We start from the raw sequence: 16766 nt of genomic DNA on the forward strand, positions 1-16766 counted from the left end.
CAAAATCCGTGTGATAAAATATTACTGTACCACTAATATCACTATGATATATAAAATCCGTGTGATACGGAACGACATCTTTAATTTTACGCTCTCAAATTCCAAATTATTTTTTCGAAAGGACGGCAAGAGGATTGCTGAATATATTAATAGAAGGAGAAAAACCAAATACAGGGACTACTGGCCAGCAAGGGACCAACTACAGCCTATTCAAGAAAAAATTAGATATATGATCTCCTCAAACATCGGGGAGGTCGCGTCCATATTCCTGACATCGGCTTTGGGTATTCCAGAAGGTCTCATCCCAGTGCAACTACTATGGGTCAATCTAGTTACAGATGGCCCTCCAGCGACTGCTTTGGGGTTCAACCCGCTAGATAAAGATATCATGAAGAAACCCTCCTCGAAGAAGTGATGACTCGTTGATCACTCCTTGGATCTTGTTTCGCTATATGGTTATTGGCCTTTATGTTGGGGTTGCAACAGTGGGAATCTTCATCATCTGGTACACGCATGACAGCTTCATGGGAATTGACCTGGCTAGTGATGGTCATACACTTGTGTCGTACTCCCAGCTCTCAAACTGGGACCAGTGCTCCTCATGGGAGGGCTTCAAGGTGTCGCCATTCACCGCAGGAGCGAGGACATTCAGCTTCGATGCAAATCCATGCGATTACTTCCAGGGTGGCAAGATTAAAGCAACGACCCTCTCTCTGTCAGTCTTGGTGGCCATTGAGATGTTCAAGTTCCAAATTATCAAAGTGCACTTTCTTCAAAGCAACAATCTTCAAGATCACGGGCTCTGTAAACATTACTATATGTACCCTGACCAATATGAATAAACCAAAGAATAATTCTTGAAAACAATTTCCAAGGCAATAAAATTTACATGTGGCAATCCTCACAGTGAGTTATTTCCATCGGAAGTACCCCTCAGGCCCTCACAACACTCGTGAACACATATGAGCACATAATCTCAATAATTCAGTCCAAACCAAATTCTAGAAATGGTTTGAAGTATATCAGCCAAATAACAGTTCTCGTCTTTCACAGTTCAATGTCTAGACTTTAAGTATGAATCCAGAACAGAGCAAACAGAACAATACTATTTGTTATATTGTCGCCTTATTTCCAGAAATTCAGCAAAATCTTAGCAGAAAGGAATCCTTTTGTATCTCGAACTTCAAGTGCTTCCAGTACTGAATTACTCTAGAATGCCAAATCTCCTGGAAACAATATTTCAAGGTCAAATAGATCGCCACCAGGAAGTTATGTTTGCCCATATTGCAAAACGCTGATGTTTCATACTAAATTACTAACTCACATTGTCCTCTGAAAAATTGTTCGAACTGATTCCAAGCTGAAGCCTGTGTCTGAAGCTGATATTAAATCTACTGTTGACATTTCACCACATGAGAAAACAGAAGACGTCGAATACTACATTACATTTGAGGATTAGGACAACGCCGGTGCAGAGTTATTAGCTACAGTTAGGATCAAAACAAGAGAAACGGCTGCTACGACAGATCTTGCACCGAGTGATTCCAGAGCTTTTTCCTCACGATCAAGACTCTTTCGTCACCTGTCGTGAGCGCATCTTTCTTAGGCCTCATCTCAAACGTCCAGTCGTCCCACCTTAGCGCTGGTAAAAGTTTCTTGATGTAGGTAACGACATCAACTTTGTCTCTGATGATGGCATAACCATAAGTCCTTAGGATGCGGTCCATCTCGATCAGAAGATCCTCCAAGCTACATCCCTGCTTCTCTATCTCAGAAAACAGGAGCCAGGCATGAAGGAGGTCGTAGGTGCCCGGGTATGTCGAGAATGATTCACACCTTCAGTTAAACAGGTCATAAATAAGGAAAATTAGCATCAGCTAGCCCTGTGTAACGGGAAGTAAGGCAGACACAGACACACAGGACAATGCACAAGAAATTTCTTCAGTAGTGAAGAGGTTAGAAATGAAAAGAATGGTCTTAAAAACTGGAAAGAAGCAACAGAATGGGGGCACCTATATCAGATATGTTGACAGGACTCATTTTTTTTTGCGAGGACCCATGTTTCTCGGTTTTGTTTAATTATAATAACAATAACAACGCAGTTAATCTTATAATGGGCAGAAGTATTGGCCTCAAGGCTCAAACACTACATCCATATTCCAAAATATGACAGCCAAACTACATCAATTTCTGAAAACCATGTTTACACGCGGTTGCATCTTAGAAATCAAACAAGATAATATCACCCCCTTCCACACGAGTTAAGAATTTTATATGGACAACCATGAGAAAACAATTTGTGAAATTATTTATGGATAATTAATTGCAGACTATAGTCACAATGAAACTCTTATCTGTATAGCACAAGACAAAACAAATGTAATAGTTCTAATTTCTAGGGATGCAAATTCCACCTTGAAACAGTAAAAAAAATAGATGGGAAGTATGTCAAAAAAAACCTTACCAGTCATGGGTAGTCCCCATTAAACCACGATCATATATAATTTTTAGCTTTCCAGATTCCGTGAAAGGAACTACATTCATAACCCAGACATTCTTTTTCTTCAGAGATGCTGCAAATCCACCAAGGCTAGCACTCATATCCATAACGTATCGAAAGGAATCCTTTTGTATCTCGAACTTCAAGTGCTTCCAGTACTGAATTACTCTAGAATGCCAAATCTCCTGCAAACAATATTTCAAGGTCAAATATATCGCCACCAGGAAGTTATGTTTGCCGATATTGCAAAACGCTGATGTTTCATACTAAATTACTAACTCACATTGTCCTCTGAAAAATTGTTCGAACTGATTCCAAGCTCTTCCAGGCGCGTATGAATCCAGAACAGAGCAAACAGAACAATACTATTTGTTATATTGTCGCCTTATTTCCAGAAATTCAGCAAAATCGAGCGGTCTTTGCCGCTCTTAGCAGAAATTATTTACTATTTGTAATTAAACAACATTTGCAGGGAAAAGACAAAAGTAATACGAAAAGTAGTGGTCTAGAGTTTAATTTCATTTCTTGTAAAAGACCAAACTTATATCAGTACTCGACCACATGAAACCACAACGTAGACCATCACAAGAACATGGAACAGTGAAAAAAACCTGACCATCAGAGCGGAACCTGGTACACTACAAATGTAGGATCTTAATACCATAGATGTGGTGCTTCTACCTCTCAAATGGAAATGCATGTGTGTTAGTGGATTTGAACATATATGCACTGAATAGTTTAGATATGGCCAGTAGGCACATCATAAAACATGTTGATCTTGCTTGCCTAGTAGAAGAGCAAGGAAAAACACTTCACAATAACAATGTATACTACCTCCATTTTTATTTATTTGACGCCACTTTATTCAATTTTGTACTAACCGGCAACAAATAACAATGAATGGTGGGAGTACCTATATAAGCAATTATATCATGTTTAATGATAGACCCAACAATTGCATTTGACATTACTCTTACCCATAACCTGTACAATTACACACCTTTTCTTCTCTGTCGTCAAACCTTTGTGTAAGCCTTGAAACGCTTCATTCTTTAGCAGAGAATATTTCAAATGATAAATTTTCCCTGTTACAAGATCAAGTCATCTTCCAGCCACCCTTTCAACAAGGAGTTAATCTGGAACCTATAACAATAAAGAATGGATTAAATGCACAAATTCTACATTCATGAAATCTAGAAAAGGTGAATAAATTGTTATTCACAGTGATGCTCTTTACTGATTCTTGGCAGACAAATAGGGCATCACTGTGAATAATTGTTCAGATTCATTTATTCAGAAAAAAACTAAAAAAGAATATATGCAAGTCATATGCCATACAAGTTACTAAGATATGTGATTGTCCCAACCACTACACCCTGAATGGCTGAATCAAACCAGCACAAGTATGAACTATTAACATTTAGGTGCATAAAAACAAATTGGTAATTTTTTAGCATCACAAAGGTATTCGGATGAATCTTTCCATTAGGACGGCAACAAACCAGCAGACGAATTAGCTGGTCATGGAGTGCCGGCATTGGCTCCAATCACCTGGTGCTTTGCTAGAGACCAGAGGCTTCGCTGGTTGGACCACTTCCACTCACACTCACATCTGAGTTGGTTGCAATAGGAGCACCTGCTATGGTTGGGGCCCTCCATTCTGTCGGACCCGCTTCAGAAGGAAGGCCACAACTAACATGAAGGTTGAGTCAGATAAGAAATCTCTACTGTGGGACTGGTTACCGGTGGCATGATGGAATCCTATGGCTCTTTGTCATCCCTGTGCTCCCGGAAGACCTTTCATGGTGGCGTGGGAGGTGAGGTACCTGAATGGAGAGGGCAGCCACGACAACACGATGGAGGTGGCTATGGAGCTGGCGCTCCTCGAACACGTTCCGCGTGGCGCGGCGCGGCGCGTGTGATCTCCCTCGCGCTGGACCCCCACAGGGACACCTGCAGAAGCGGAAAAACAATAGAAAGATAGAGAGCGAGGGAGGGAGCTACGGAGGGCAAGATGAAGGAGCCGGGGACTGTCACACACACAAAAAGATTCTCACCCAACATGCAGAGCTTCACACGAGTGGCCTTATCCGCGACACCCCATGTCTCGAGGGCCCCATCCCCGATGATCCGCTCGGCTGCCGCCTCGAGCAGCAACAGCCCAATCGTGCCCCACTCATTGACGATGCCCCCATACCCGTACAAATCGTCCTCTTCGCAAGAGGCGTCGTGGCGCTGGTGACTGGGAGGCCACATAGGGGGCGATGAATGTTGCATGGAAGAAGTCGCATGGAGTAATCGGGGAGTCAGAGTCAAGCATCAGAGGAGGAGCCGCGGCGGTGGGTGCATGTGACGATAGATAACCGCAGTGTGCCCGCTGCACGAAATCGCAAAATCGTGAGGTTGTTACTTTGTTAGAGGGGTAGGGTGAGACTCTAGTCCAGGACGGGATCGAGGCGGCGGCGGCGGCGAGGAGGAGGAAGAGGAGCTGGATGGATACCTGCGGGGGGCGGGACGGTCGCCCCCGAAGTCGGAGGAGTCGGCCCTCACCCAGTGCATCTGCTTCGGTTGCAGCTGCTGCATCCTTTCCCTCGTCTCCTTGTCCTCGCTCCAACTCCCCAGTCTACGCGCCTCTCTTCGTGAAGGAACTGGACACGGCTGCGACCGGGAGGATGAGCCCTGTACCGGCGGCTGGATGGCGGCCGGGGGCGGCGAGCGGTGGACGGCGGGGAGTCTGGCAGGTGGGGGAGAGGGGATCGAATGAAGCAGAGAAGTCAGAGCAGGAGGATGGAAACAGTAGCGCCCCACGGTCAGCCCAAACGAAACGACCACGACCGGAGACACACGCGCGACCTCGCCCACCCTGCCTCCCACGATGGGCGCCATCAGCGGCGAGATGGATGGGAGCGCGGGGTCGCCGCGGGATGCAGGGAAGGAAGTCGGCGCGGTTGAGGGCGGGATGCAGGGAAGACGGCGCGGGCGGGGGCGGGATTGCAGGAAGGAAGACAGCGTGGGCGGGGGCTGGAACGGGGGCACGGTCAGGTTGGTGGACGCCCTTGCTCCAGCCTTAAGGTGTAGTAGAGATACATAACTTCCTTCTAATGAATTAGATAATTTGTTCCTACCATAGAATTAAAGATAATTAATAGGTTAATTATCCTTTATCATAATGTATTAATCAAACCTATAGTCAATTTGTTCTTAATTAGATTTATGGCGTGATTAATGATTTCATAAAATTTAGTCCACATTATATACGAATCACTTAGCTTTTCCTAAAGGATAAAATAAAGTAATAAGAGTTTAAGTTCTTTTATAACTTAAAATGTTACTTTATATATGAACTTCAAACATAATAATATAGGCTATGTGTTTTCTAATGAAAATAAAATATAATTGTTTGTTCATTGTCTTTTACATAAAAGTTCATTTAAGGCATATATCATAACTTTTCATAAAATAGGTGTTTAATAATAATGATCTTTTCACATAAAACCTATTTAGACTTGTATCTTAGTTTATCATAAGTGAATGTTTAACAATGATTTATAAGATGTTCCATAATGCTTCTAAAATTAATAACGTGTTTCGTAGCCCATTAACCTTAGATATATAACATATATCTTTTCTAAAAGGTTAAAAAGGTTTAATATTGTTATAACGTGTTTTATCATCTTATAAACCCTTAATATTAGACATATCACGTATGACGTTTTATAAAAGATTAATTTGTTGAACCTAATATTTGTATATTTTAATTAAGATATTTTTAAGCTCATGTCTTGTTTTATAAAGTATAGATCACACATTTTTAAAAAGAATACCTAATTATAACCATTACTTGCGATGTTTTTGAAAAGCGAACACTCTTTTCGTTAGGATTTCTTTTAGCTTTACGTATGGTGAATGTTGTATGTTATTGAGTGGTGTTTGTTCTTCTTGTTTGTTTGTGTGATATTCAGTGGTTGATCTAGTAGTTAAGAATCAAGATCTATTCCTATCCGTGGAAGAACCTCAAGTTTTCAATAAGCAAGGCAAGTGGACTTCTCCCTCTGCATATTCTATTTGATCCCAAACAATACATTTAATAAAGTTTATTCTTGGATATATATGCATAATTTGATGGGTTACCTATTCAGATACACCTAACCTTTCCAACCTTATTCCTTGTTTAACCTGGGTTATGATTTAATCTAGTAGCTATGCTATTGCTACAACTTTAACTATATGATGTTACTCCTAATGATGATATAAATGTTCCAAATGGTAAGTTACATTATTGTTATTAATCCGATGATTAAGCAAGATCATACTGTGATAATTGGAACATGGAGTGACCACCAGGGAAAATAGTGCAATTACGAATTCTATCATGGCTCTGGCTTTGGTAATTAGCTTTATATGCTTAGTGCCTAGCAACCTTACCTGAAATATGGGCAAGAGGGGGGAGCGGTGGTGGTGGCAGCCCACATTAACATGGGGACGTATTCTTGGCTAAGGTACCTCACCCAGGGGGCCTCCTGTAACACCCCACTGGTCCCACACATTGGATGTTACCAAATACCCTTCCCACTAAACTTATGCAACACAAGAAATGGAATAGATAGAGAAAGTATTGCAAAATCTGGCAGCACCTCCCTTGAAAGAAGCATAACAGGGGGGGAACATGGAGTTCATACAGGATATAAAAGACAGATAATTCACGTAGTAGAATCTAAATGCAAAAGTGGTGAAACACGTTCATGACCAAATAAAAGGATAGGTAACTCAGCCCACCCCAAAAATAGCTCAACCACCATGAAAAGCTAGAACATATTAATTCCCTAGACTTGACCCTCCCTGATTAACAACATTATTAAGCAGTGGTTCCTTTATTAAAGGTGTAGTGGCCGTGCTGCTACATCCCTCTTTTCCCAAAGCAGAAATCAGGTGCCTGCATTAAACAATGCAAGAGTGAGATGACACATCTCAGCAAGTAAACAGAGCAAACCACAATTGGACAATGTAAACCAACTGTGCTTAAACAACCACGTAGTTCAAAACTTCCTTCTTGAATAATAATTTGCAGCAAGTAAGAAAGTAACTAATTACTTAACACCAAGAAGAGTCACAATGTAAAAATCCACACTATCCACATCCACATAATAAATTCCACACCTCTCCCATGAATGCACAGGGCTACAGATGCAGTAATGACTTCTGTCTTCATATCTCCGAGGATATGAAGCTGCATCATACCCCTTCTCGGGCAACATATGATGCTCAATGTACGGTCGGACCATAAGATCACGACGAACTTCCTTGCAATGAATAATGAATGCATTATGCATGACAACAACATGAGTTCTTCCCAAATAAAATGTGCTAGACATATACTTCCACCCATTCCACATAATAACCACTTGAGTAACATGATCAAACCACAAACTCAACATATGTAATCAATAAAACACGAATATCTTCAAATGATGGTACTCAATTAAAAATATGAATACGAACACAATAGCACAACATAATCAAGTATAAGACTCTTCATTCGACAGACGGAATAACCATCACTGTTTTACTTGCCTTCACCGAAAGTTTGGGCAAATCCCTAAGTAGATCCGAGCGGTGGTGGAGATTTGCACCACGCGACGTAGATCCAAGCGGCAGGGAATGGCACCTTGGGAGGAGGAGATGGGGGGGCGGCTAGGGTTAGGTGGTGTGACTGCAAGGGTTTGAGGGAGGAGGAGATGGGAGGGGTAGGAGGCGGCCAAAGGTTAGGGGAATGGGGGGGCGGGCGGCTGCACAAAGGAAGGGGGGGGGTTAGGGGGGAGGGCGGCTAGGGTTAGGGGAGGTTAGTGGGCCGAATCAAGATTCACGGCCCAACTCGCCCACGCAACAGCTCCCGCCCCTGTTGCAAGCGCCTAACCAAAGGAATTCTAGTGCCCTACTGGTGAATGTTTTCCACAAATTCCAAATCCCCAAAATGCATCAACCGAATGAGAAAAAACAAAAAAAAGAATAACCTCCAACTTCTCTTCTTTGCAAACCGGGTATCACACTCTACCCCCCTTAAAAAGAATTCGACCTCGAATTCTGACGCTTCTATCGGAACGACAAAAGGAAAGATTAAAGAATCAACAACACTTACCCACAACGAAAAGTTCCGGATACTTCTGCCGCATCAGGTCCTCAAGTTCCCACGTAGCCTCGCGCTCAGACTGATTAGTCCATAAGACCTTGACATACTTAATTGATCTCTTCCTCAATACACGCTCCGAGAATTCCAATATACGCACCGGACGACACTCCAAAGTCAGATCCTGCTGCACAGCAATTGGTTCCATCTCAATCTGATGGTCCGGATCCCGCAAGAACTTCCTCAACATAGAGACATGAAAAACCGGGTGTACCCCTGCCATGGAATCCGGCAGCAGCAAGCAATAAGCTAGGCTACCCACTCGGGTCAAGATAGTGAACGTTCCAATGTACCTCGAGCTGAGCTTTCCAGAGACACCGAACCGAACAACTCCTTTAGTAGGTGATACCCTGAGAAGGACTTGGTCACCCACTGCAAATTCCAAATCCCGCCTCCTCACATCAGCATAACTCTTCTGACGGCTCTGAGCTACCAAAATATTCTGACGAATTTCCCGAACCTTTTTAGAAGTCTGCTGAACCCAATCAGGACCAACCAGGGATCTCTCTCCCAAAGTCTCCCAGTAGAGAGGGGAGATACACCGCCTACCGTACAAAGCCTCAAACGGTGCCATCTTGATGCTAGCCTGGTAGCTGTTGTTATAAGCAAACTCTGCCAATGCAAGATGATCCTCCCAGCTACCCTTCCATGATAGAACACAAGCGCGCAACATATCTTCCGAGGTTTGGATCGTTTGCTCTGACTGACCATCAGTCTGAGGGTGAAAAGTGACACTAAGTGAAAGCTTGGTGCCCAATGCACTATGAAGACTCTCCCAGAATTTGGATACAAATTTGGAGTCTCGATCAAAAACAATGGACTTAGGTACCCCGTGAAGCCTGACTACTTCCTTCATATACAAGGGAACCAAATCTGAAGCTGAATTTGTGGTCTTCATGGGAATAAAATGTGCAGACTTAGTCAAGCGATCCACTACCATCCATATAGCATCCCTGCCCCGAGGGGAACGAGGTAGACCCACCACAAAATCCATGGTGATATGCTCTCATTTCCACTCTGGAATTTCTAATGGCTTCAGTAAACCTGCAGGCCGCTTATGCTCGGCCTTCACGCGTTGACATACTTCACAGGCGGCCACATACTTAGAAACGTCAACCTTCATCCGCTTCCACCAGAAGTTTTGCTTCAAATCTCGGTACATTTTGGTTTTGCCAGGGTCAACGGTGTAAGTTGTTTTATGAGCTTCTCTCAAGATATCCATCTTCACCTCTGATTTCTGAGGCACACAAAGACGGCCCCTGAAACGAACCAAATCATTCTCATCAATGGTGAACTCCCGTGGTTTACCATCACCAACCCTCTTTCGAGCTTCCTGCAATAGACGATCCTGCTGCTGAGCTGCACACACTCTCTCCATGAGGGAGGATTGAATAAGCATCCGAGTCTCCTCGCTAGCGGTGCCGACATAACACAAAGCGATCCCCAAATGGTCCAGATCAGCGATCAACAGCAAGGCCACTTTTGGAACCCCGAACCTGCTAAGGGCATCAGCCACTACATTAGTCTTCCCCGGGTGATAATGAATGGACAAATCATAATCTTTAATCAATTCAAGCCACCGACGCTGCCTCAAATTCAGCTCCTTCTGAGTAAAAATATACTTGAGACTTTTATGATCGGTGTAAATGTCACAAGCCTCGCCATAAAGATAATGCCTCCACGACTTTAGAGCAAAAACCACCGCGGCCAATTCAAGATCATGAGTTGGGTAATTCCCCTCATGCTTCCTCAACTGCCTTGAGCCATAAGCAATCACTCTGCCTTCCTGCATCAACACACAACCAAGACCAATATGTGAAGCATCCGTATAAAACTGTGAAACGCTTATCGCTCTCAGGCAAAGCTAGGATAGGGGCATCCACCAACTTGCTCTTCAATGTCTGATAACTGACCTCGCAATCGCCAGACCAGATGAAGGGAACACCCTTCTCCAAGAGTCTAGTCAGAGGCTTAGCAATGCTGGAAAAATTTGGTATGAAGCGCCGATAATATCCAGCGAGCCCCACGAAACTTCGGATTTCAGAGACACTAGAGGGTCTCTTCCACTCCACCACAGCCGCAACATTCTTGGGATCAACCGCAATGCCCTGTTGATTAATCACGTGCCCCAGGAAAGCCACTTCGGACAGCCAAAAGCCACACTTCTTCAACTTGCCATAGAACTGATTCTTCCTTAGGGCACCCAGAACGAGACGGAGATGCTGCTCATGCTCGACCTTGGTCTTTCAATAAATCAGAATATCATCCAGGAACATGACCACAAAGTCGTCCAGGAATTCATGCAACATCCTATTCATTGCTTCCATAAAAGCAGCAGGGGCATTAGTTAAGCCAAAAGACATGACTATGAACTCATAATGCCCATACCTGGTGCAAAAAGCAGTCTTCTCAATATCCTTCTCACGAGTTCAAATCAATTTTGGAGAACACCCGGGCACCCCTCAACTATTCAAAGAGGACCTCAATACGGGGAAGAAGATATTTATTCTTGATTGTCACTTGATTCAAAGCGCGATAATCCACACACAACCGCTTGCTTTTATTCTTCTTCTCAACAAACAATACTGGGGAAGCCCATGGAGACCTGCTAGGCCTAATGAAACGCTTAGCTAGCAGATCATCCAATTGCTGCTTCAATTCAACCTGCTCCTTTGGGGCCATTGGATACGGGGCCTTATGAATAGGCTGCGTACCCGGAATCAGCTTAATCTCAAAAGCTGCATCGTGCTCCGGAGGAATGCCTGGAAGCTCTGCCGGAAACACGTCAGCAAAGTCACACACCACCCAGATGTCCTGCACCCGCAAGGCAGCCTCACCCTCCACCACCATGGAGAAAAAGATCCCCGACTTCCTTGATCGGTGATCTGGAAGCAATTGTGCCAACAAGGATAACGTGAACTTTGGGGAACTTCCCAAGAATACCACCTCCTTACCCGACGGCGCCTGCAATAACACTGTCTTGCAAAAACAGGATATAACTGCGTGATACTGGGATAACCAATCCATACCCAAGATAACATCGAATGCCCCCAAGGAAATCACCGCCAGATTGGCCGAAAAGACCTCATCAGCAAGAATGACGGAACACCCCTAACAAACTGAACAGCTACTAATGGAGCCATTAGCAGAACTAACCAAAATTGGGTGACCCAACCTCTGCACCGAAAGACTAGCCCGCGACACAAAATCCTCCGAAACAAACGAATAGCTAGCGCCAGAGTCAAAAAGAGCATGCGCCGCAAACGAATCAACTGAAATCGTACCTGTCACCACGTCTCCTTGCTCTCTGCCATCCGCAGCGGGTAGCACATAAGCTCCAGAAATACCCACAGAAGAGGAAGCTCCCGGAGTGAAATTAACAGAAGAACCCCACTGAGCCGCCGGGTGAGGCAGACACGGAGCTCCAAACTGAGACGACATAGGAGTAGACGGTGCAGGAGTAGGTGCGGCCAGATACTGAGGAAAACCCTGCATCGGCATGAACTGAGAAGTCCCAGGCACATAAAGCTGCTGTGAAGGAAGAGGAACTGAAAACTGCTGCTCAGCACTTGACATCATGTTGATAGTGCCCTGAGAAGAGGAGGAAGTCACCGGCTCCCATCTGAGCTTCCCATTAGGATTCCTCCTACACACCGCATCCTTATGGTCCTAACTTCAGATAGAATACCTGCCACTCCACTGGCACTCTGCACGGCGATGCGCATCACCACAGCGGAAACACACCAGCCCCAGCCTGGGCTTAGGAACAGCCCGAAACCTCTGAGTACTTCCTCCCGAAGTACCCGAGTCAGAAGATTTGCCACGGTAAGGATGGTGGCGCTGATGCTGCGACTTGCCCCTCTTGTGGGCTGGACCTCCCGTGTTGCCCCTCCTCGCGTCCTGGCCACGAGGCTAATGAACACCCGAAGACTTCTGCGACTCCATGGTATACTGGTGTTGCATCTCCACACCCAGTGCCTACTCCACCGTAGTACGGAAGTCCACCAACAGAAAGGCTCCTAGTGCATGCCTGATAGAAGGCTTCAGACCCTGACGGAACTGGCTCGCCTTCTCCATCTCATTATAAGCCACATGAGGGACAAAGCGGACCATCTTGTTGAAGCCCACCTCATACTCTGTGACATACTTCTTCTCCTGTTTGTAGGACTGCAAGTCAATCTTCATTTTATCCAGGAAGGTGACCAGGTAGAATCTCCTTTCAAACTGCTTGATGAAGACATCCCAAGATAGGACTCCTGGTGATGAGGAGTGCGCTGCCTACACGCCTCTCTACCAAATTTGAGCCTGTCCCTTTTAGCAGCTGTGTGCCAAAGCGAACCCGATCTCCATACACAATCTCGAAGACATTCATCTTATCCTCCACGTAAGTCAGCCAATCTGCTGCCTCCACCGGAGTACCACTGCCATCAAAAGAATCCATCTTCATGCCCATCCACTGCATCAAAGAAAGACCACTGACTGGAAGAGGCACCTCAGCCCCGCCACCTGGAGCAGCACCCGCAGGGACAGCGCCCCCGGGCACTCCTCCACCACCAGCACCCTGAGCAGCACCCGCAGGGGCAACAGGAATAGCTTGCCTCAGAATGGCCAACTCCTGCTGCATGGCCTGCATCTTGGCTAACATTGCCGCCGGACTCATCGAGTCCCCACTAGGAACTTGCGGACTACCCCGAGCCCTATGAGGCGGCATAGCTGCAGACACAGGGGTGAGAATAATAAGTAAATAAGATTGGCATAACATTTATTCAGATAATGTCAAACTAGCACAGACAATAACATAACATATCAATAGTAAAGCAGAAATCCCATCCTACATGTGCAGTGTGTCAATTTATTATTACTCCACTTGCTAGGACCTACAGCCTATGCCTCTGATACCAACTATAACACCCCCACTGGTCCCACACATTGGATGTTACCAAATACCCTTCCCACTAAACTTATGCAACACAAGAAATGGAATAGAAAGAGAAAGTATTGCAAAATTCGACAGCACCTCCCTTGAAAGAAGCATAACAGGGGGGAAACATGAAGTTCATACAGGATATAAAAGACAGATAATTCACGTAGTAGAATCTAAATGCAAAAGTGCTGAAACACATTCATGACCAAATAAAAGGATAGGTAACTCAGCCCACCCCAAAAACAGTTCAACCACCATGAAAAGCTAGAACATATTAATTCCCTAGACTTGACCCTCCCTGATTAACAACATTATTAAGCAGTGGTTCCTTTATTAAAGGTGTAGTGGCCATGCTGCTACATCCCTCTTTTACCAAAGCAGAAATCAGGTGCCTGCATTAAACAATGCAAGAGTGAGATGACACATCTCAGCAAGTAAACAGAGCAAACCACAATTGGGCAATGTAAACCAACTGTGCTTAAACAACCACATAGTTCAAAACTTCCTTCTTGAATAATAATTTGCAGCAAGTAAGCAAGTAACTAATTACTTAACGCCAAGAAGAATGACAATGTAAAAATCCACACTATCCACATCCACATAATAAATTCCACACCTCTCTCATGAGTGCACATGGCTACAGATGCAGTAATGACTTCTGCCTTCATTTCTCCGAGGATATGAAGCTGCATCACACCCACCACAGGAGAAGAACAGGTGGTTCAGGAGGAGCAACACAACGAGGAGTTCGACTTGATCTAGGTGGCGTCTCCTAGTTGACTTTATGGCGCCAAGGATGGACTTTAGTTCGTTTTATATTTATCTTTTATTGTGTAAGACTTCCGCTATGTAATAAGTACTATGATGTTATTGTGATATTTATCTCTATACACTCTGTTATTGTAACGCCCCAATCCTCTGGGACTAAAATGTGATACAATTACTAGTCCCAGGAGGCTAGTAAACACATTTATACAACAGATGATTCTAGATCTGCTTAAACGAGACAAACCTATAAAGGTGGTGATCAACTTTAAGAGTTGGTCCACAACTCAGGACATATCATCAGAGTGGGGCTGAAGCAGCCCGATATACGCAGCGAAGCAAATCAGCGGTACAACATCCACAGGCAAGGTTGGGAACAGTCGTAACTCTTACCCGATCTCCTTTTTCTGAAAAACAACAAATAAGCAAGGGTGAGTACAAATGTACTCAGTAGCCCACCTTCACCCACGGAATGGGGAAATCAGATATAATGCATGGAATATGTGGAGCTCAGGATATTTTGCAGAAATAGCAATACTTTATGTAGGGTTGTTTTGTAAAACATTTTGTTTTTTTCAAAGCGCATCCTCTCCTAAAGGAGCAGGAAGTTTTTTCAATATAGAACAAAATCCCCTGGACTAAACCATCTAGGTATCTCACCAGTTTCCAACTGGTTTTCATTTTCAAAAACAACTACTGGACTTCCCGTCCACCATAGCTCACGGCTCAACCGCGGACCTTTTTAAAACCACTTTTCTCGAACGCACCCCTTTTTTTGAAAACAAAACACTAATTGCCATACCATACCAGACTCGTCCATTCCTGTGGACACAGACTATTCGAATAGGTTTGAACTTTGCGCAGAGGGGTACACTTTACCCACTAGTCCGGCTCTACGATCTCATGGCCAATGAGAGCCGAATCTAAATCTCTTTCTTTCCTTGCACGTCCTTACCTTAATGGTTATACCGGAAGGAGTCAGGCCACCGCCATGTCCAAACCGGACAAAACATCCCCCTCCTTATTCTCCCGGTGCTCCCCAACCATCATAACCCTGGGGTTTGTACCGTACGAGTTCAGATTAAGTGACTGCCCATACAGTCTCGAGTGGTTGTACTTGTCATGAGTACAGGTAGTGAAGGATGACAAACCGATCCTTATATGAGAGGACAATCCTTCTGCTCACACCTAACCCGGCTGAGCCATCACGTTAGGCCCTCCCCTAAACCAGGGAGTCCCTGATCATCCCTACTCAAAGGTGATAAGGGTGAAAACCCTTCATCATACCCATTTTGAAAAGCATTTTCTTTTGAAAACTCACACCTTTTCTCAAATCATTTGTAGCAAATATATCAAGGATTGATTGCGGCAAGCGGCTGGGTGGCCATAATAACTTGTCTCAAAATCATATCATGCATAAAATAACAGGCTGAGGGTTGTGGTTGAAAAATCATAGGTAATTTATGCATCAAAGGGATCCAGTGAGCTTGTCGTGCTTATCCGGCGAAGGGGGAAGGGGAGCTCGCGGAACTGGCTTCTAACTCCACTGCCTGGTGTAGACTTGCAGATCTGGCCTCCACGAGACGGCACAAACGCTCCGATAACTATGCAACATGAATAAGCAAACATACAAACCAGCAAGTATATCAACAGATATTTAGTATAGTGGTCAGAATAGCGATATATGGATGGGTAGAGTCTTGAGTAGAATATGTGTCATGTGGTGTTGAGATACTACTAGTGGTGGAGCGGAGGTTCTTACCAGGAGGGTGGACTGGAGGCGAAGCGATACTATGCGTGTAGCCGGCAGAGCGAAGTAACTGAGTGGGTGGGGTGTTTGCCTTGGCTGAGGGTGTTGAGTGTGTGTGGAGAGGGAGAGGGTAGCTGGGTGTATTTATAGCTGGGTGTATGTGGTGTAGCACAGTGAAGTTCACTGTTGGTGAGAATAGTAACGAATGAATCGTCTGACTTAGTATGAACAGGAGAGTTATAGGCAGAATATGGGACAAGAGTATTTTGGCAGTTTTCTGGAACATGAACCATGCTTAAGGGATGACATGGTTGGATAGGAAATAGTTTGATAAAAATTTATAAACAAGAATTATTGGAATCTGAGTTTGGAATCCTGGTTCAAAGGAATCTCAAAGTTAAGCGTGCTCAACATGGACAAACCTGGGATGGGTGACCAGATGGGAAGTTGCCACTGGAAGGAAAATCACAGTCACCGAAGTTCGTATGACTGGAATATGGGTCTGGCAGGTCTTAGGTGGACTGGACAGCATGATGGATGAGTAGTTGAAATTTGGGGGGATTGGATGATTGAGAATAGTAACAATGAATAGTAACGACGAAAAAGTAATCATAGATATCGACGATAAATAGTAATGATGATG

At 44.4% G+C, this 16766-nt stretch overlaps 2 pseudogenes; one reads left to right on the forward strand and one right to left on the reverse strand.

Moving 5' to 3' along the window:
• Window positions 1-202: 202 nt before the first annotated feature.
• LOC103641090 (calcium-transporting ATPase 4, endoplasmic reticulum-type-like) lies at window positions 203-2026 on the forward strand (annotated as a pseudogene).
• Window positions 2027-3507: 1481 nt separating this feature from the next.
• LOC103641092 (uncharacterized) lies at window positions 3508-5119 on the reverse strand (annotated as a pseudogene).
• Window positions 5120-16766: the final 11647 nt, after the last annotated feature.

The sequence above is a fragment of the Zea mays genome, chromosome 10, assembly GCF_902167145.1.
Source record: "Zea mays cultivar B73 chromosome 10, Zm-B73-REFERENCE-NAM-5.0, whole genome shotgun sequence".
Taxonomy (NCBI): domain Eukaryota; kingdom Viridiplantae; phylum Streptophyta; class Magnoliopsida; order Poales; family Poaceae; genus Zea; species Zea mays.